The sequence below is a fragment of the Rhipicephalus sanguineus genome, chromosome 3 (assembly GCF_013339695.2).
Source record: "Rhipicephalus sanguineus isolate Rsan-2018 chromosome 3, BIME_Rsan_1.4, whole genome shotgun sequence".
Taxonomy (NCBI): domain Eukaryota; kingdom Metazoa; phylum Arthropoda; class Arachnida; order Ixodida; family Ixodidae; genus Rhipicephalus; species Rhipicephalus sanguineus.
In genome coordinates this window covers 105,820,213-105,843,112 of record NC_051178.1, presented here as the reverse complement: position 1 = coordinate 105,843,112, position 22,900 = coordinate 105,820,213, and the positions used below count along the sequence as shown (strand labels likewise).

Below are 22,900 nucleotides of genomic sequence, written 5' to 3'. Positions count from 1 at the left end.
TCACTCTGCCTCTGAGAACCGCTCACGCTGTTCGTTCCTCCAGGTGATAACCTCAATCTTCAGACCCCTCGGCTTGGCTTCAGCACAGCGGGAATCTGGCTCTGCTGACGAGCCAATGCCTTGCGGAGGCCGCATAACCTAAGGCCAGTAACGAGGGGCTCATAACACGCGGTATGTACTACATTATTGAAAGGCAACAGACATTAAGGCAATGAAGGTATCGATTACATTATTTGTAGTCTTTAAAACTGTGTTGTATTAATCGTGATATAAATGTGAAATAAGTAAAGTGCACGAAGAGACACTTTACTGGCACCGGCAGGGACTGAACATCCAGCCTTCGGATTACGCACCAGATGCTCTACGAAATAAGCTACGGCTGCGGTCATCCTCCCGTCAAGTTCGTTCGCTATATCTATGCATGTAAACTTGGGAGTGTCAGTCAACGCCGCTTGTGCTAGTCTTTCGAGGTTCGAAAACTGTGCAATCCAGGCGCAGTAAATCTATACTGAAGAAAAAGAGTGTCAGCACTTAAATATTTTCAAGGGGTGATTTCACTCAGGTAAAGATGAACAAGTGAACGCAAGGTGGTAGTTCAGCGCGAAAACCAGTGAAGCCTTGTAATGGGGGCGGCGGGCTCGTCAAGCTGCCGAAAGACAGCTTTTATTCACCGCTCCTTTGTCTATTTTGAAATTGACAAAAATAAAGTTGATTGATTGATTGATTGATTGATTGATTGATTGATTGATTGATTGATTGATTGATTGATTGATTGATTGATTGATCTAAAAGCTGATAACCTGTGGTGGGAGAACCTCGTGTCCTTAGGGTAGCCAATCTTTATTGGAAAAGCCCTCTGCGTCATGTGGAGGATCTTGTTGACACAGAAGGCCCAAAGCGAAGAGAGAGAGAAGTAACTTTATTGGCACCCGTCAAATAGATGACGGGGTAGAGGCGTCAGCCTAAACCCACACTCATCCTCCCTAACCGTCGACCGGGATCCCTTGGGACGTGGCGGCGGTTAGGGCGAGACCGATGACTTGCCGTTGAGCATTTTCCTCTTCTTTGAGTAGCAAGGACTCCCAGGACTCTCTGCATCTGTCTGGCTCATCAAAGTTAGGACAGCTCCAAACCACGTGGACTAGGTCCGCTCTACCATCGCAATGCCTACACCGATGGCTATACACCGAGGGATGCCACTTGCTCAACAATTGCGGGTTTGGAAATACCCCTGTTTGTAACTTTCTCCACATAACTTCCTCGCTTTTTGAAAGGTTCTTATGCGCTCTCGGGTAAGTCTTACGCCCCAGCTTATAGTGGTTAAGGATTTCGTTATAAGTGCTCAGTTCGTCAGCGGTTTGTAGGGGTTCCTGGCTTGGGGATGTTGTCGAGACAGCGCTGGAATCCCGGAAAGTGAGACCTCGGGCCAGCGCGTGCGCCTTCTCGTTCCCTCGCAAACCCTGATGAGTCGGTGTCCAGATTAGTGAAACCTGCTCCGCCGGGGGCTGTCCGACGGCTAATATGTGTACAGCTGTGGCAGAGATCCTGCCCGCATCAAAATTTCTGATTGCAGATTGTGAATCACTAACAATAACTCTCACATTCTTTTGAGTCAAAGCCAGCGCAATGGCGACTTCTTCCGTCTCTGTTACTCCTAAATGTCTGACGCTGCAGCACGAGGCAGGGCCTCCGTTTTCGCGTGTAATTACGGCTGCGTATACTTTGCCTTGCTCGTATTCGGTCGCGTCCGTGTAAATCACATCTTGCCTGCCTTTCAGGCTTTTCTGCAACGCCTCAGCTCTGTCCTTTCGCCTGCTCTCGTGATGCACCGGGTACATATTCCTGGGCAACGGGAGTATTCTTAGCCTGTCCCTGACTCGCGGTGGGACTTTGCCTGTCTGCTTGGAACACGCCTGGGGCTCAAACCCCAGCCGCTCCAGGATCCGTCTACCAGTCTGAGTCTCTGATATTGCGATACTGTCGCCGCTTCAATGAGCTCGTCTAAGGTGTTGGACACCCCTAAACTTAAGATTTTGTTCGTTGGTGTGTTTGGGGGAAGTCCGAGAGCCGTCTTGACTCCCTTCCTAATAATGATTTCGAACTTGTCTTTCTCTGCTCTGGTGAATTTCAGGTAGGGGCCTACATATACAATCCTGCTAATTACGAAAGATTGCACTAACCTTAAGAGGTTCGCTTCCTTCATACCCGCACGTTTGTTTGCTATTCGCTTGAGCAATCGGCACGTCTGGTTGGTACAGCGAAGAAACATTTATTAGCCGGGTGACTAAACTGATGTCACTGCTACGATGTTGGAGCTTGTCGGTCTCTTCGTCTTTTACCTCCGACAGAAAGCACACTGCCTACTACATTGCTCCCCTCCCACCCCTAGCGATGATGGAGTTGCCGTCGACTGTTCATGTTGTTAAGATGGCGTTGTCAGCATCTAGATGAGCTGGCATCAAACAAATTATTGAAATTGTCCCATCACGCCCATTAACAGGTAGAGTGAAGCACTTCGGATCCCACTTGAGGACGTTGAAGAGAGCGCCGTAAAGACGCTTGTAATGAAGCGCGGGTAGCATCGTGACGGATGAATAGCTGGCTGGTATCGAGTAATGATGTGTTCATATTAGCAGCCTTGCCAAATGATGAAATTGTGGTGATACAGCAGTAGCCATAGTAATTTGCAGGTGGTCGGTGTAAGAGCGTATTTCAGCAGATGTCGGTTCCGAGGAAAATAACTCACCGCGTACGCGAAGTGTCATGCCGAAAAATAGCACTGCTGACGAGCACCCTGTATCTTCTGTCAAGCGGTGCGATCACTAAGTAGAACGAAAGGCAGCGCTGTGACCAAGGAATTGTTGAGTCACGTGCACGTAGTGATGCTTCAAGTTGACCTTGAAAGCGTTCTACCATGCCATTCCAACATTGGCGGTATGCTATGGTTTGTACGTGCGTTGCGCCTGGAAGGCCAGGCAGAGCTCGAAGACGCACGATTCAAACTGTTTGCAGTAAGACGGAATGATAGGCTAGTTGGTTTGGCCGCGCAGTGGGAAACTTACAAACACCACACGAAGCCACAGCGAGAAAAAGTACACAAGTACTAGAGCAGAAAGAAAGTCTGCTTGTAACAGGGGCTACTTTTGACCCTATGCACACCCGATTTATTTGACGGAACAGTTCCAATGCTTTCCGCAAAAGCGGTGGAATGTCGTTCAAAAGCTTTCTTGAAGTATTTTGCATGTACCTGGATGGCACAGCTGTGCACTTTAAAGATAAACTGTTCCGTCAAAAAAAAAAAGTATATAGAGCTTGCATATGGTGAAAAGTAGCCCCAGTGCTAATCACCATTTTTTCTGCGCTAGTCTGTGTGCATGTTAAATAGACATGGTGTGCAAACATCGACACAAGAGAGAAGTCAAGACACCACAAACGCCCACTAACTTCATTTCATTTTGCTTATTGATACTGTCAGCCCTTTTTGGCGGGCTATTACAGGAGTGGAATGGAATCATATTAAACAGAAATGTGCATAAGAGAAACATAAGAAAATGGACCTTCACTACTGGAACACATATCATTTCGCAGCACATATACATACAGCAAATCTATCATAATTGCTAGGCATGTAGATTTAAGCAGCGAAGTTCGTCAGTGAAAAATAAGGAAAGAGAGCATCACTGCCGAAACACATATCATATTTTTGCGCGGAATATAACAGATAATTAAATACATAATAAATAAAATAAACAAAAATGAAACACATAATGAATATCATAACCTAGTTACAAAGCGCGTAATTCATACATGTCATCACAATCTTAGCGCATGGCATCAAAGTACACTATAGGTTTTATTGCTTCTAAAAAGTCAGTAAGTAGTTTAATTTTCCCAACCGAATCTGGTAACGAATTCCACTGCTGAATCGCCCTAGGGAAGAAGCTGTACCTGAAACATTCATTATGAACTTTGTGGGGCGATATGTACATAGTGTGTCTGCGTCTTGATGTTTCTTGCATTGTTATTTCTAAGTACCTGTCGTAGCTTATTTTAACGTGATTATGAATTATTAAGAAAATGAATTTCAGCCTTTCACATTCGCTGTATTTTGTCGAGTTTCAAACAGTCAGTTTGGGTATAGGGATCCCAAACTACTTTCGCATATTCGATTATGGGTCTTAGCAAGGTTTTATAGGCTAAAGTTTTAATTTCGGGAGAGGCACAGTGAAGGTTGCGTCTCAGGCCCCATCACACCTTGTTAGCTTTGGAACAAAGTTCCTCAACATGAAGATTCCATCGCAAGTCGGGTGCAAATATGAGACCTAGGTATTGTAATGACGATAAGCGCCAACGTAGCTTGGGCCTGATGCTCTTCCATGCTGGCGACCCCCTACCTACCGACCCACTGTCTACCGCGGATAGGAGCTGTGAGACGCACAATCGCGACGGTGCAGCTCGGGCCCCCACCTTCCTGCCCCCTCTCGGTGACCGAGATCGTGAAGGCCACGGCGCAGTTGTGCCCGTGGTAAGCAACGTACCCACTCTCGGAGGTAGAGCTCATTTGAGGCGACACGTCGATGATTCCCTCCAGCCCCATGACAGACTACAACACCAACCTGAAGACACAGCAGTTGGCGATGCCACCTCCAAGCTCGACTGCACTTGGGCACATAGAGGCGTTGGCCCCTGTCGTGCAGGACGAGCCACGAATCCACGACCCCCACTAGTCTACGAATGCCTGTAACAGCAAGGCCTACGCTGGACCTCTCCACAAAGCAGACCTCTCCAGTGAATCCAACAAGATCGGCCCTGACCAGTCTCAGCCATACGTCCAAACGCCGCAGTTATTGGACGAGTGTGCGGACGCTCTTCATTTACTAAACGATGTCTCCTTAGAGGTGCCTATCCCGGTTGAGGCGACAGTCATCGACGATAACTTGTCCGGCCAGGCCAAATCTTCTGCTGGCAACACTGCTTTCCAGCGGGACAGCTGGAATGCACGCGGCACATCAAGACCCGCCAGCTCGACCACCTCAAAGAGCACTACAGCCAGAATGCTGCAAGACCATGAGCTGCGTCGCAGCTCACCTCGGGAAATCCCGCACTCGCTGACGCAGAAGCCTCGCAGTACACCTCGGTGCAGCTCGACCAACCGTGAAGAGTGCAATCGATTCCAAGTAATCCGCCACTCGGCACTTCCGCAATTTGCACATCTTGTTTCTTCATCAGTTCCGCATATTCTGCTATTTTCAGAACGGCGACGGGACAAAGCTCAGCACTTTGGGGTGGCCCTGCGACCATGTCGAAGTAGTCAAGGCCGCCCCCCAGAACCGTCGGTAAAGAAATTTCAGGTGAAGTATCATCATGACCAGGAACTACGACTACAACGAAGCCGCCAATTTCGTCCGCCAGAGGAGAATGAGGCAACTTTCCAAGCAAAATCGCAGCGTGGCCGAGGACGACCGCCGCGGCACAGCCAATGTCGTCTACCAGAGCCATCATCGGCAAAGAGCAAAGCCAAGCCTCAGCGTCCACAGCGACAGAGCCAGCACCAACCACCAGTCATCTTCGACAGCTTTGCTCTTTCGCAGTCATGGCCGAGTGTAATGACGATAAGCGCCAACGTAGCTTGGGCCTCATGCTCGGCTAGCGGGAAGAAGAGAAGGACACAGCTAGAGAATAGAACAGCCGGCCTAGCGTACGGGCGTTGTCTCTGTTCTTTTCCCTTACAGCATCTATATTGATGAGCCTGAGCAAGTTCGTGACCATTAATACTGTACGGATAACTAAGCATGTTCTTTTTTCTAGAAATGAACATAAAAACAGTATTTGTTGGGTTAAGCTGCATTTGCCACTTCTCGCACCAGTTTTTCACTCTCCCAAAGTTAAGATTAAGTTCGGCCTGGTCGCTCGGTGATTTTACATTTTTGTATTGTATGCAATCGTCAACAAACATTCTTATTTGGGTAGTAATATTTTTTGGCAGATCGTTTATAAACACCAGGAACAAGAGGGGCCCCGAGACACTACCCTGGGGCACCCCAGATACCATAGGAGATAAACCAGATTGGTGATGCCCTAGCTGGACAAATTGTTCTCTGCGTGCAAGATAGGAGCTGAACTATCGGGTAAGGGCAGAATTTTTAAAGGTATAATCGATTTTAAGTAAGCGCTTAAAGTGCGACACCTTACCGAAAGCCTTTGCGAAGTCCAAGAATAATATGTCAGTCTGAACGCGGGTATTGTAATAGAAAGGTCGTGTACAAGCTCAATAAGCTGAGTAACGGTGGATAACCCTTTCCTAAAACCATGTTGACCGGAAACAATTAGATTATTTACATTCATTCTGGATTAGACCATTCAGAATGTAATGTTTTCATTTTATTCTGGAAAATAAAGAGAATGAATGAATTATGTTCATCGAGATAGGTTAGCAAGTGCTTCGATACAATGTGCTCTATTATTTTTGAACAGGTGCTTGTAAGCGATATAGGTCGGTAATTGCTAGCGTGAGATGTGGAACCGCCTTTGTGTATGGGCACAATTTTTGCAAGTTTCCAAGCACTGGGAAAAGAGCCACTGCTAACGGATGATTGAAAAATTAATGTTAAAAACTTCAATGACCATTCGGCATATCTATAAAGAAATTCATTGAGGATATTGTCAGGGCCAGGGCTTTTTTTTTAATTTATATGAAGCAAGAGGTTTAGAACTCCCTCCTCAGTGATGCTTATATCCTGGATAGAAACCATATCTAAGAAGTCGCTGATGTTGGGTACAATACCATCATCGATTGTAAAAACTGACGAGAAGAAGGAATTAAACGCCTCTGCCGATCCTTGCTACTTTTATGAATAGACATACTACTCGGTCTGGTCAAAGGATTCACGTACCTCCAAAATTTGTCTGGGGATTCCTTGAGAAATCGTTTCAAAGTTGATGCTTGGGATGAAAAAACAGCGCAAAATATAGACAAGGACAGAGGAAGAGACGACACCGCGCGGTGTCGTCTCTTCCTCTGTCCTTGTCTATATTTTGCGCTGTTTTTACATCCCAAGCATGAACCACCAACTAGCCCAACTTTCGCTATTATTGTTTCAACGTTGAGTTATAAAACTTATTTTTAGTAGTCTTCAGACTCTGCCGGAGGTTTTTACTTAAAACCTGGACCTTATTTTTTCTTTCAATGCTTGGATTCACAGTGCATGCCTTTCGCTTGCGTTTAAGCTTTCTTTTAGCGTGTATTATATCGCGCGTGATCCAAGGGTTTCGTTTTCTTACATTTTTACGACGCCTGGGAATGAATTGCTGGACGCAAAACATTATCGTAGAATGAAAAAACTGCCACAATTCTTTTGTTGAGCGAGATGTTCGGTACATTTCCAGAAATGAATAATAAGACTGCTCCAGGTGTTCTAGTATAGCTAGGTCATTTGCAGCCCTAAAATTTGGGATCATAAGTTTTTCATCCTTGTGCATGGTATCGACATACAGATCTAAAGACATTAAAACCAATATGTGATCAGAAAGACCGTCCTCAATTTCACACATGCCAAGAAACGGGAGCAGTGATCCAGATAAGAACGCCAAATCAAGCACTGAGGAAGCCGTTGGACCCACACGCGTACAAGGTGAGACGACCTGAGTCAGACCTGAGTCAGAATCACCTTTAATGACTTCGCTTCCCTCTGAAGTGAGCCTCGACCAATTAATTCCAGGGAGATTAAAATCTCCTATTAGGATAATATTATCATCATGCTTCAGGTGGGAGTCCATAAAGCTTCTTAAGTTATCAAGTGCATTCACTGGGGCGTTCGGAGGTCTATACATAGCACCAATGTATACCGTGCGATTGCTGAGCGTGGTTTTAATCCAAAGAGCTTCGGCATCAATAGCATGCGGAAGAACACTAACTAATATATTATCTTTATTTAAAACGGCCACACCCCCTCATCTTGTTTCACGGTCTCTTCTCATGATTTTGTATCCGGGAGGAGTAACCTCGGCATCCAGTATATCTTTCTTCAACCATGTTTCGGTCATTACTATAAAGTCGGGATCATGTTCTAGTACCACAGCCTCAAGATCCGCCAATTTATTCATAATACTTCTTACATTTATATTTATTATCTTTAACTGGTTAAGACTACTCTGACGCCGTCAGTCGCCATCACGACGCCTGTCAGGTTTTCGGGAGGTGTCTTAGATATTTACCTCATATTAGTATCTCCGTTCCAACCATACACCAGATCATTTATTTTCATTTTGTCAAAGACAAGCTTAATCTTGGCCCCCGTTTTACAGCGAAAGCTGTTATGAGATCATTTCACCGGCCGTTTTTGGCGCCGTAGTTGTCCGCCGCCGCCGCTGCCGCCGCCGCCGCCGCCGGTGTCCGTAACCAGTATCGCTCGAAATAAGAAAAAAAACGAAATAAGAAAAAATTCCTGATGGAATGAGGTTCCAACCTGGGCCCTCTGCGTGGGAGCCAAGTATTCAACCTCTGAGCCATGCCGGTGCTTGAAACTGCTTTGCAAAAAGGTCCTATACAGGCTTCATGTCGGGAAGGAACCACAGCATATGTAATATAGCGTGGTAGAAGAGTAAAATAAGCACCAAGCGTCGCACAACGCGAATTCTGTAACCAGGCGTCACACAATGCGAATTGCGCAACGAGTAGGTTGTTGAATGCTTCCAACCCATTACAAAGGGCTCTGCCATAATTCTTCATCGTCATCAGGCACACCATCAACAAAGTGCGCATAATGCCTTACGTGCGTTTAGCAGGTACCAACGCTCTCCGTAGAACGACGAAAAATGGCACAGTGCCTGCTGCCCTACTTCTCAAAAATTACACCGATTTATAGCGTAGTGGGTTCCTCGCAAGTGCACTTGTATTGGTTGCCAAGGAAGCCTATAAGCGCATGATCCACTTCCTCGGGGTCTCAGTAAAATTACAATGATTTATAGCGTAGTTGGTTCCTCGCAAGTGCACTTGTATTGGTTGCCAAGGAAGCCCATAAGCGCATGATCCATTTCTTCGGGGTCTCAGTAAAGTTCTTCGCCCCCACCCCGTCTCTCTACCACGTCAGCGTATGTTATACAGCATGATGGGATAGGGAAATAGCGACCGGGCGTCACCCAATGCAAATTACATAACTGGTGGGCCGTTTAAAGATTTCAACCCATTACAAAGGGCTGAGCCATAATTCTTCATCGTCCTCAGTCGTCGCGTCAACAAAGTGCACATAATGCCTTACAGACGTGTAGCTGGTGCCTCGCTTCTCCGCAGAATGACGAATAATGGCTTAGTAGGTGCTTCCCAACTTCACAAAAATTGTGATTTATGGCGTAGTGGGTACCTTTCTAGTGTACTTGTATTGTAGCCCCAAGAGAGCTTAACGGGCTCTAGAAACGCCGCTCGTCCAGCTTTCGCTGTGACTGTGCTGCGGTTTCAGCGCAGGCCTGGCGTTTTTTCGCTCCTCAACACTAGCCTCCCCAGCCTTCTGCTCATCATCCGAAAGCTTTCTTGAAGTACTTTGTATGTACCTGGAAGGCACGGCTGCGCAGTTAAAGGATAAACTGTTCCACCAAAAAACAAAAAGAACACCAACTAGCTTAGCTGTCTATTATTTTAATCCTTGTGTACATTTTTCGTTTTGTCTTCGTGTGGTGCGCGCCAGTTTTCCACTATGCAGTCCACTTGTCTCCCTTGTTCAATCATTATGGCGTATAGCACCCTGTAACGAGCAATTCAGGTATGTACGAGGGCCTGTGCCGCAGATTCAGCAGCCATGTTACTTAGAGGCACTGCTTCCAGCGAGCGGGCAAATCGGTCGATACAAATGAGATATTGTTTGTCTCGCAGGTGGTGGTAGCGGACCCACAATGTCGGCGTGAACGTGACGGAAATGGATGTCTGGGTGTAGGAAATGGTCAGGCCAGCTCATTGTGCGTCTGTTGACCTTAGCATAATCGGCACTGGATACATGCAGGTGCCCAACAACGGACGTCAGCATTCATACACGGACACAGCGAGCAGGAGGTGACGAGACGTTGTGCTCGCATTGATGGGTGCGATAAGAAGTGTAGACCATGGAAAACTTCCCATCGAAATTGTTGTGGAAAATACGGTCGAGGCGGACCGGTACACACGACGCCAATGACGGTAAAGTCGCAGCCAGGCAATAAGACGTCTTCGGAGCGTAGGGAGTTGTTTGCAGTTCAAAGTGTTGGAAGTTCAGGGCCTGTGCACTGAGCAGTAGCTAGGCGAAATGAAGTGAATGTCGGAAAGAGTTACTTGGCTTGCGTTGATGCGAATCTGTGACGCTCTAATTGTCGGCACCACTGATATGTATAATGTCGGAGGTGAGCTGAGAAACGTATGTAAGCTGGCGAACCTAGCGCGGCTCATCATCTTCCAGTCACGTCTAGCACTCGCAACACCCACGAGGTGCATTAACACCAGCCATAGCAAGATTCGAGTGCTACAGTGACGCAGGATGAAAGCACCGATTCGCCTAGCGACAGTCAAGGCATTTCGAGTTGGACTGTGCCGACAGCCACGCATTCCGCAGCTTCGAGCTTCTTTTAATCGCGATCGCACGTACTGTGCTCTCATCGCTGTGCTCTCAGCGGCGAGTAACAGCAGGAAAACCCCTTTGCTCCCTGGGGCAGCCCTGTCCTATTACGCCAGCGTTTTGTACAGTTAGGCGAGGTTCGATCGTAAAGGAGCTAGCTGCTACCCTTACTTCATTTAGCATTCGGATTTGTTGCTATCGCATTTAGTGCTTTGCCGTTGCGGCGAAACTCCACAACTAGACACGCCTTTGAAAGAACTGTGACTTCAAGATCAGTTCTCGCTAGGAGAGTATGGCCAGATAAGAACGAACAAGAGGTCCTGGCCACCATTCCCGATTTTGATAAAATTTGCTCCAGGTGCAGGTTTTGGGCTCAGAACAATGAGATTATTCTTGCGAAAAAATTACCGGCAATGTTTTCGTTGTATAACATGAACCTTGCTTGCACTTAAGCGCTTTAACTTTTCACAGTGACACATTTCTTATCTCTTTTGACTTCTTAGCGTCCTTTTCACGCTCAAGCGGCGCTGGCCCGCAGTCGAATAGGCACTGGTAACGTGAGAGCCTGGAGCCTCCTGCGGCTGCCGATATTAGTCGTCAACTCAAGTTTGCCAAGCGGTTGATGAGAAGGCAAAGCTTGCCGCGCCATGCCACCTGGCTGAACATGTGCTATTTAAAAGAGCAGCTGCGTTATTATATCGCTAGCAATTACATTGAACAACCTGTATTTCATTCGCAGCACATAATTATTGGTGCGGCCAGTCGCCTGAGTTTTTCACAATTGACGGATTATAATTTATTCGCAGCTCAAATGTTGCAACTTGTCTTTTTACGCAGAATGGTAGACAACGTCCTCGACTTCAGTCAGAGAGATTTAAAACAGATTATTAATTACCTTTTTGACAACACTGTAAGAACATACGTTTGAGCACAATTTAGAAATACATTGGTTACAGCGAAAAGTACGGAGAGCGCAGATATTGAAGTGAATACTTGTGTAGTTCTACCGTCGCCATCTTAAACTCGTCTGCAGCAATAAATTCCTGAAAGACAGGCATTTCGTGCAGTTTACCATGTTTGTAACATACAGAGAGAAATAAAATGCTCATAAGATTGTGTTTCACTTGCTATTGCGCGGGAATAAATATTGTTACCAATAGGCGCAGCGTTCCTTAACTAGGTGCGCTCAATGTTCAGAAAATGCGAAATTGGTGAAAAAGTGTTTTTTTTTTGCGGTTAGCATTGGTGTATTGTATTAGGCGAAGAAATATTTTTTCGCAAGGTTAACTTCGTATTCAATCTTCTGGATCCAGAACCAGTGGCCCACTAAATATGCAGTTGTCTGCAAGAAAAACGCATGTGCCAAAAAAAAAAATTGGGTGATCCCCACTACACGTTACTGGTCCACTAAAATATCGCGAAATGGTTAATGTCACAAAAAAACTCATGCTGCCGAAATGAAAACCTTCAAAGGAGCATATGCTGAATTCAAAAGAAGCTTGCCATACTTTTTGCATCTAACATGAAAATTATGGGACACTTTTTTACTCCCTTATTTCCCTTCCTATGTGTAGGGTAGTGAACTGGACGTAGTTTAATACAACCCTATCTTTCCTATATTCCGTCTTTCTCTCTTCATCAAAATTCTATGTTAGCTTTGAGCTGTTTGCTATCAATAGCTTCGTTAGTTATGCATCTTCCCAGAGTGGAGTGGCCCATGAATTCTTTGCTAGCCTGGAAGTTTTCACTGGTTTTAGTCATAGAGGACTATGCTTCGCGTGCGCGCGAATCAGCGTTTCCGCAACACTGTTCGTCAGCTCGAATTGGTCTAGAATGTCCTTTACCATATCATGAATAGGCCTGCACTCATTCCTGTATCCGATCCAGAAATTTGACACCGCTAAGACCAGAAAGTGGACAAATGCCCTAATGATCGATTTGTTTGTATGATCCTTTGTCCTGCAATTGGACACGTACATGTCCGAAAGATTAACACCGCCCATGCTCTTGTTGTGTGATTTGATGCAATGTGGCAGCGAAACACCTGCTTTCTCTTTCGCCTCCATTCTTTTTCTCCTCCTCGTGCGTGTTCTGGCGCTTTCCAAACAAGGTCTATTCTGTCGATTTTCAATAGGGCCACGACCTTCAACGTCGTGGCTTACTGGCGTATCATCATCCTCATCATCATCATAATCTTAATTATCATCATCATCACTGCTGCTATCTGATCAATCACTAGCGCTGTGCAGCTTGTCGAGAATTTCGTCTTCATCAGACAAGTCAATATCGCTCTAAAGTAGTAGCTTCTGTATTTCCTAGTCAAGGAGAACTGGCCTGCAACACAGGACCAAATAGAATGTACTTTCAACGTAGCGACGTCAAGTACCTAATTGGGTACATTTGTAAGTAAGCAGTGCTATCTCTGAGGCAAGGCATAGCAACAAGCCTGAAATTTTCATGCGCCTTCTCCAGTCCGTCGCGATCGTTCCTATTCATAACTTAACAATTTAAATGTAGTATTTAGTGAATGAAGGAAACGTTGACCTCACCTGGTCTGCTGCGCGCGCTCTCCTTGCATAACAGCACCATACTGAGAGCGCATAGATGGGCATACGATGACATGTCGTGGACATTTTGTTTATTGACGCTTCGCCTAGCAGAAACATCCATTTTCGCCTAGCTGTCTTGAACTATAGGAGCCGAGCGCACATTCTTCAATTGTACCCACGGACTGTGGAGGTTAATATAGGCGCCCAATAAAGAACCACAGGTAGTAACTAACATTAAATTACGAGAACGCGGCAATTACTTTAAGGGAACAGCGTCATCCCGTCCTGTCATCCGCTGCCGTGAGTGCGACTGCGCGCCTTCATTCATGGGAGCCTTGATTATCCCGCCGCATCATGATCAAAAGCAACGGGAGGTCACTGAGGTATACCAGGTGGCTAAGAATGAAGATAATTGCATTAGACAGCCATCGGTTTTCCTACCTGAAGAACAGATTGCACGTATATATCGCTCATAGGCATGTGCGTGTTTTTTACGCGTAGTTCGCTCCCGTATTTACCATATATGTTTCCTTCAAATGAATTGTTCATTTGTTAGACCGCTGCTTGTCATGTTTTCTTTCTCGTGTATTGTCTAATATGCGCTGCCTAGGAATGGGTAACCTTTAGGTGCCATTGAGGACTCATACACAGGTGCCCCGTAAGGAATCCTTCCGACGGCAAGTGTTCTTTCAAGTGTTTGACACGTTTACTGTCTCGGTATCTATCTATCTATCTATCTATCTATCTATCTATCTATCTATCTATCTATCTATCTATCTATCTATCTATCTATCTATCTATCTATCTATCTATCTATCTATCTATCTATCTATCTATCTATCTATCTATCTATCTATCTATCTGTCTGTCTGTCTGTCTGTCTGTCTGTCTGTCTGTCTGTCTGTCTGTCTGTCTGTCTGTCTGTCTGTCTAGCCGCCTAGGCCTCTGTGCTCTCGTGGCTGTCTTTTTGACTTTATATATACTAGAATCATCATGTTAGCATGGGAGGACATAAATACATCACGAACGCGATTAACTGGTAATCTCTTCAATGACGTGACATGTCTGTCACGTACGGCATGAAATCCTTCCTCTCGTTTCCCTGTGGCATATGCCCGCATCCCATGGCCCATGGAATAGCGGATATGCACAACAGGTGATTCACAGTCTATATCAGGCATTTCAAACATGCGGCCCGCGGACCTCTCACTAGCAGTCCGCGGCCCGCACATGCCTGTCTTCGTCCCTTTTTTGTTTTCTTTATAAGTACGTTCTTGATCTACACAGGTATGGCAGGTCTAAAGCATTGTTTTCGTGAGGCGCCGCCTGCGGTCGCCATTTATTGACACATAACCGTGAAACAAAACTCCATTTTTCAGCATCGGCGTCCAGGGTTTAGTCATATTGGAGATAGGTATCGATATGTTGTTGGAGTACTGCCGCCAAGTGCTCTTTAGAAATGACCCATATATGAGATATGGGAAAGGTCTTTTTTAAAATGGCAACTATAACTGACAGAACATTTTGTACAACCTATCCACCCCCACCCCCCCTCTGCTTCTGCATTTGTCACTATCTTCGATGTTGTGGGAGTAAATTTTCGTGAACGCGATCCGTTTGCTGAGGTGAGTTTGAGACCCCTGGTCTATATCATCCCAGGAATGGCGAGAATATACTTCGGAAATCTTAAAAGGATAGCGTTCGCGAGTCTGGGTCGAAAAAATCTGCTGCTGGCCCTCTTTGTCAGCGAAAAATTCCGATGGACAATAAGGATAAAGATTACGGTTCGAGGTAAAATCGAACCAAGACAGTCTTCGTGGCAGTCACGTATTCTACCACAGTGCCATACCAGCGCTTGAAACTGCTTCGGAAAAACACATGTCGGGTCAACGTCAATAGTGGTTGCAGTGTTGGCTATCCGATTTCATATAAATGTAATGGGCATTACATATGTACACTGTCACCGTTTATGAAAGAGAACACGCGAGCGCGTGGCCTGCGCTCTGTTGCGGTAAAGCCCCGTGAGCTATGCGGCGGTAAAGTCCCTGGATATTTTTTGGATAGTACCGGCTTTCTTTTAACCGAGCCGCCACGCCACGCGGCCTCCTTTCCCGCTTCTCGTCTCGGTGCTTATCGGAGCGCCGCTCGGGCCGTCGCCCGAGAAACGCGCGCGAACCATTTTTTCCAGTGTTTTTATTTTTCGCCGGCGCTATCAGCTAGCAGAATCGCTATTACCTCCCAGCCAACACATAGTGCCGGCGACCACACGGCGGCAGGATGGGAGAGGGTGCACGGCCTGTTGAGAGAGGAGGCTTGGCCTGTTGGGAGAGGATATAGAGGAGGAAAGCGCCGGAGTGGAGGAGAGTGTCGCTACTTTCCATAACTAGAGGCTTTAAGCGGTGGATGCCCACAGCGCCATCCACAAACTGAATACAGCACGTCCGCTTTTGGCGCCATGTATTGGCAAACAAAATAACGGGTCAGTGGTGCGATTTTGTACGCGTTACAAAATAAACACGGAGGCGTGGCAGTACATCCAGCCGCACGTGACCGCACGCGAATGGCCCATTTGAACCGCGACAGACGTCACGGCTCTGCATTGACCAATCGCGTGCGGTCACGTGCGGCTGGTTGTCATGCCACGCCTCCGTGTTTATTTTGTAACGCGTACAAGATCGCACCACAGGGCTGGTCATTGCGTCCGAAACTGTGCGCCGGGAGATTACTGAAAGCTGTCGGCGCGCAATCTTGGAGGCCACGAGCTGGTGACAAGAACCGCTTGATCGCGCTCTCTCCTTGCTCGCGCAACGGGCGATTTCTGCAAAGCGTCCAGTGGTGTCAGGAAATCCAGCGTGGTGCGCGAGCACGGTCGAAACGGACAAGCTTTGTCGATCGGCTTACGCGAGTTGGGCTTCGAGTGAACTAGACCTATATAAGCTATAGAGATGCACTCAGGTAAATGTTTGGTCGCAGTTTGCTTTTTTAAGTGTATCAAATGAAAGTGTAACGCCGTGGAAATTCTCCTTCCTGGCATTATCCTATTCTGTCATCAGAGAAAATACTCTGTCGTTTTGTATATTCGCGTTTGGACTCTATACCGCCATGTACAGTAAAACCACCCTGGCCGTGATCACAGCGAAGGAGATGTTGCTACGTAAAAAAAAGGATGTAGAAGAATGTTTGAAATGTTTCTAAACATTTTGATCAATGTTGTATCTGTAATGTAAAAAAAATTATCGTTGATTACGATAATGAATCATTCGAATTCCGAGCGCAGCTGTTTAAGTGTTTTAATTTCGCGATACGTTGAGGCGCGACTCTGGGTGACTCCGAGAACCGGGAGTCCGCGGAAGGCAGCGCGTCGGCGCGTTCCACAACACCCGCAGCAGACAGGCCTCCGTTCATGCAGCGCTTTATTTCCATATAAGGTATCGGTACACGCCCTCGACGCATGCCTTAGTGATGACGTCATCAGCGACCGCACGACGGCGCGCTCTACTGTGGCGCCGCAGATGACCGCCGCCGAACCTGTCGTCTCGCCACTGCCGTTCCCTCCTCCTCGCACTCTTCTCGCTATCGCCATCTTTCATCCTATGCTGCGCTCCACGTTCGCTCTCTTTCTTCCTTGCTCGCTCTGCCGGTTACGACGAAGCCGACGCCGCTCAACGCTGTGCTCTAAAGCTGTGCTCTAAAACTTGTTTATTATTGGCGAACTTCTGCTCGGAAAACTAGATGCAAAACCTGAGAGTCCGCTAGAGCATTCCACACAATGGTGTCCTTTCGACCAACGCACCTCTTGTTGTCCCAAGCCTCGCAGGTCAACCCACTTTCACGTGCTCGTGAGCGAGCGGCATGAGTTGCGCTGCCACAAGAAGCGCGAGCAGGCAGGATGAATTGCTGACGCTAACACAGCGGCTCGCTGCACTCCGCGTTCGCTCTCTTTCATCCTCGTTCACCCTATTGTTCCTAGATTTTTTTGTCCTTCATCGTGCTAACGCTGTGTGCGACAGCTAACCATGCGAAACATTCTTTTCCTTTCCTCGGATCAAAACAAACCGTTGTTGCATTTTCTAAGACGATTAACGTTCTGACAGAACCAAACTAACATTCTTTCATGAAAGAAAGCAAAAAGTGTGCCCCATAAGGGCAACAAATGAATCCCATTATCCAGAATACGGGACTTGGTTTTCCCGTGATAATCATTGTACCATAAACATTATCTCATGCTATCAATATCTCGTAGGCTGCACCCATCATACATTTAACAAAGTGCTTGTATCGGATGGAGCGAGAGATGTTCACGTATGTAGGGCCCACGGGAGCACGAGATGGCATGTTGATGTACGGTCCCCTGGCGACACTGGAGCGCGCCCGACACCATCATTAAGCCTGGGCCTCATTAAGTATGCCTGCGTCTATTACAGCAAATCTTGAGGTTGTAATACGCACAAACGTAGGTGTTTTGTATTGAAGTATTTACGCTTGTGTATATATGTGTTTGTGCGTTCAAACCTTCCAGACAACGGAAATACGCTTCGTGCGTTTTGATGTGTTCGTGTCTAGATATCATTTCATATAAGATACCGGAGTATTGAGAATAATACAAATTGAACTCCGCATTTGGAAGAGTTGGGGATTTACGAATAATAAAGTCAGATAAACGTAGAATATCCGCCATCAGATAAACTCCGAAAAACACCCTCTGAATATCAGCAAAAATAAACTCCGAAAACATGGAGCCCTAGTCATGACGCTTTTATATGTTACATCTGAATATGACATGACCTTTCGTGGTGCGATAGCCTTTGAAGTTACATGATGCTCTTCATGTGTACCTCTATACTTGAGGTAAACGAAGAAAACAAATATTAAGCTGCTTCAGGAAGCACTCGACTTATAAATCACAAATTATTTGCTGCGCTAGGTTATCTTGCAAGTTAATGTATGTAGAGGGATGTACGGAGGTTCGGTCCCTGCCCGCGGGAAGTTATCTTTTCGTCCACTCTTGTTTCTTCACATTTACACTGCATTTACTACTAATAACAGCCCCTATACTTTCCTTGGCATTATTGTCTGTTAGTTCTCATTAATATTGTGTATAACAAAGAAAAACTAGCCCTTGAAATTTCCACTTTCCTTCATTCACAGCGAGGGTCTCGTTCTGGCAGACTAGATACTTTCAGGTAGTATACGAGGGATTATTAGTCAGCTGCCAGCTAGTAAGTAGTTCACGTACTGCGTGCCGCCAAATGGCAGAAAATGAGTGTTCCACACTCGCCTTCATGGTTATTGGCGGCGCTGACTGACACTCCACGTTTAAAATACACATATAACCCCAAAAAGTGGACGGGGGGGGGGGGTGGCCGCCGCGATAGCTCAGTTGGTAGAGCATCGGGCGCGTTATTCGAATGTCGCAGGTTCAGTCCCTACCCGCGGCAAGTTATCTTTTCGCCCACTTATTCTTTCTTCACATTTACATTACATTTACTACTAATAACAGCCCCTATACTTTCCTTGGCATTATTGTCTGTTAGTTATCATTAATATTGTTTCTTTTTGTTGCGCAACTATACGCACACCCTGGGCTGGTTTTTGCTGTCGCCGTCATGCTCCGTATATGCATGTAAGCCACAAAGAGAAATAATTCAGAAAAAATGTTTTCCTTGGCAGGTGACCGGGGATTCGAACCGGCGACCGCCAGCTCCGCAACGCGCTGCGTTAAACAATTCCACCGCGTGGCTTGCATCCTCCAGCATACTAAGAGCAAGATATTAATATCCGCACTTTAGTGCTGGCGGTACGCAGAGCTCGCAGGTGCTTCAGCGTATTCGTTGTCAACCGCGAATGGCGCGATATAAAGGTCGTCGCGTTGCTCGTGTTTCGCAGGAGTTGGGATGCGCGCGCGCCTCCTACTTGTACTTTGGCCTACAGGGCGTTGTCGCCCGTGCTCGCGCACTTATCTCGTGAGAAGGAAGTTTGCACGTTTCGTGCTCTCACCGCAAAGTTTGCGTCGAAGCTACGCACCACACGAAGGTCACTCGCTCGCTGGAGCGGCCGTGTTTGCTGAAGTAGTGGGCTACTAACTAGAGGAGCCAAAGTAGGGGCTAGTTGGTTGTGCGTTGTCGATGATTGCAGCGCGCTGCTCGAACACAAAGAAGTAACAACTCTGACAGTCCGCGCTCGTCCTGTGTATACTAGTGCGTTCTTTTCGTGCGTCCTGCTTTGTGTTTGAGCAACGCGCTGCAAGTGTCCAGCTGTGACAGCTGTTACTTCGTGCTCGTCCTTCGTATGTTTTATTTGTGCGACTTTTGTGCTTGAGCACCGCGCTGCAAGTTTCGAGCTGCTTCCCGTTGTTTGTGTGACTTTCCAATATGTTGCTATCGCCTTCATTGCGACACCCTTGCGGCGAAACGGTGCCTTTTTTCCAAAAAATTACACATCAGCTCCCCCTACGGGCAACCATGGTGGGATGCGAAAGCATCGCGGGGCGTGCGCATCGAGTTTCCGTTTCTCTTATGTGACTTATGAGACGTCGGTTGTCGAGGCGTTTGAATTACCGCTTGCCGACGCTGACGTTTACGTTTGGCTTCCCGAGTCTTCCTCTTCTCCGCGGCGGTTGCGCTGCCGCTGCAACTAGCGCCGACGTTGATGTTGTTCATCGCGTTTCGTACACCGTTGCACAGAGAGAGAATGACGGAAGCACAGCGAGCGCGCGCTTTCACAGCCTCGCAGCTTCGAGATTTGCTTGCCGGCGTTGTTCTTTACGTTCAGCTTCGCGAGCGTCCATAGCGCCGTTGCGGAGAAGAGTGCAACGGGAGCGAGCGAACGCCGCATTATTGGCCTCGAGGAGTTACGGAGTCGCCCTCTATCGGACGCGCCTCGATTGCGTGCTAGGCAGGATGCCGCCGGCGCGCTCCCCATAGGTTTTGCTGTCGGCGCTCTACAAAAACACCTCGCGGAAGCCCTCCAGGGCATTTCTGTAAGTACTTTCGAAAGGAACTGTGTTCTTTACTGTCAAGATAATCATTTTCGACGAACTGAAAGCACAAGATAGTCTACAGTCGCTGTCTCTTTGCAGAAAACCGAGCACCCGCTTCACGCTGTCACCGCGTTGGAGACCCCTGAACCGGCTTCTTACGTGAAAGGTAGTCACTCGCTGAGTGCAAACTATGTGAAATATCTCGTTAGAGTAGACTGCTTGTATAACCAAACGGATCATAACAGAAAGAAGCCTCAAGCCAGCGATCGCACGGGTTCGCGACGACTGACGGTGCCTCTATGAGCGTCTGCATGTATGTTCGTACTGATGGTTTCGCTTTTGCTACGAGCGCGTTCTGGCACCGCGCTGTGAACTTTAGGTCGCAAAACATGATAATTTGTGAGTAAACAAACAACTACTGTTGCGCGGACGCTATCAGAACAGTTCAAAAACAATTTCCTTACAACTGCGGCTTCGGTGCGCATGATAACTTTGTGATCTGCCGTCCCGACGATTCAGTGTTTTTTTTTTCTTTTTCGGTCTAAATTCGGGTACGTTTCAATGTCATTTGACAAGTTGTCTCGCACTGCGTATTGATCGGTCTTCTCAGCGGGAAATGCCGCTGCTTCTGTTTCTTTATTAGCGCATTCGTTTCGTTTGGTGCTCACAGAAAACGTGAGCAAATGCGACGCCTTTTTTTAATGCTCCTTATTATCGTTCCGTTTGCATTCCAGTGAACTTGCCGCTCTCTGTGATCAACAATTTCATAGACCAAAGCTTCACCACTTCGAGATTGCTGGTGGAAGGAGAACCAGTCTACGAGACCGAGCATGTAGTAGCATGAGACGCCAAGGAAAAGAAAGAAAATACAGTAACGCGGGAGAATCAGTACATCGACTGACAAGAAGATGGCTTTCGCCTTCTAGTCATCTTTAACGAATGCATAAGGGACCCTGTGCGTTTTTATTTCAACGTATCTAAAGAAGGACTTGTGTATCTGCAGCCGATTTTGTGGACGCTGAGCACGGGGCCGACGATCAAGAGGTCGCATTGGAAGGTTCTGAGATGGCATCGCACGTGGTAAAATGTAGCGCTTTTACCATCCTGTGGCAGATAAGCATCATTTGCCGGCGGGAAGCGCGCGCGAGCCATCGCCTCAGTGCGCGCTGTCTGCTACTCACCGAACATCGCAGGCCCCACGCAGTAACAAAAGTCTTCGTCGCGGAAGTGCTTGTTGCACACAAGACTCGTAGCGGATGGCTACTTGCCGGTTCTTAGCTTTACAACCCATGCTTCACGCTGTTTCTTGTCCCGCGGTTACCAGTGCAGGCTGAAACTGGGCTCCTTTGCGTAAGCGCGGCGCTGCGGCACCGAGCGGTAGAGCCCCATGTTCGTCGCCTTCGGAGGCAGCCACTCTATTAAAATGGTTTCACTTGAGTAGAAAATGAGAGAAAACTTCCGAATTTGAACAGATCGCAGCGCATGTGGGACTTGAAACTCGTTTTCAAAGCACGCGGCAGTGCGCCACAAGCAGCCGACGCGGCCGCGGAGACCACGTGATCCTGCCAAGTACGTCACGCCGACGGTGGCGCCGGCGTTTCCAGTGGTGGGCCTCGAGGCCAATATACGAGCGCACAGCTGTGGCGGAGAGAGAGAAACGGGAGAGGAAAAACGAAGCGGAGGCAGCGCTCACGCCACCTCCTCCCACCTGCTCGCTCTCACGGGGAGAGTATTTCGGCCGCGCGTTAAAAAAGTCACGTGGTACACAGAGCTGCTCCGCGAGCGGCAGTCGCGGTTGCCTAGGCGACGAAGACGCGGCCGCGGCGGCACTCCGACCGTCCTTGGGTTCTGCGGCAGTGCCATGCTTCCTTTGGTATTACAACGTATTCAGTGGGCATTGCGATGAAGCAGTAACTGCATGAGCTGCACGTCACAGAGCACAAATGCAACATTCAAGGGTAAAATTTAGCACAGCTTCACTGACTTGGCGTCGCGAAGACTGATGAAACTGCGGAGCTGGTGCCTTTTCCTTGGCTTTGGGGTGCGTTTTTTACTAAGTACTATTTTAGCTGTCGATACAGCGATGATAATATGACGCCGCTAAACGGTCCGTGAGCTCCTCCTTTGGCCACTCGCAAGCCAGGATCGGATTCCCTTCGTTGCTGGGCGGCCGACGTCTCTCTTCCCGATGAGTTTTGTCGTGCAGTTGCCGCGACACGCCTCTCTCACTCGAAACTCGGGGTCGGCCCGTCATCGTTGGGCCCATATGCTCTAGCGAATTCCCATCATATTTTCCGCCGCGCCGCTTCTTCTCCCGAAGACAGAACTTTGTTCGTACTCGCCATACTCGTCGCCGAACGTCGTGCTCTGCGCGGACAGTACACGCTTTTCTTTTGTACTGCTTTGTTCACTCAGAATTTATACTTGCAGCAACAACGAAATGAAACAGTGTTAGTGCTGTTAAATCAAAGTATGCGGCCTAGAGGTAGGGGGCACTCTTGTAAGCTCAGTGCGAGCAGTCCGGCCGCATTAGCATTAACACCACAATTAAAGCACGATATGCAACACGTACGAACTGACGGTCGGATGTCAACAACAAGCATGCACGCTAGCAATAAACAAAGATAATGAAGATGTGCGTCTATCCTAGCCTCTCCTAACTCCATCGCACAGTATTCAGGGAACACCAAGCCCAGCTTTTTACTCTGCCGAAATAACATAACACTACCGCAGAAGGGGAGCGCATACTATCGATACGATGGCCGGAGCCACCGCGTCTACGCGTCTCCGTCTCT

The 22,900-nt window shown here is 47.5% G+C and overlaps 1 pseudogene; it reads right to left on the bottom strand.

Moving 5' to 3' along the window:
• Nucleotides 1-22,900, bottom strand: part of LOC119385732 (juvenile hormone acid O-methyltransferase-like) — a 48,831-nt pseudogene continuing 25,931 nt past the window's right edge.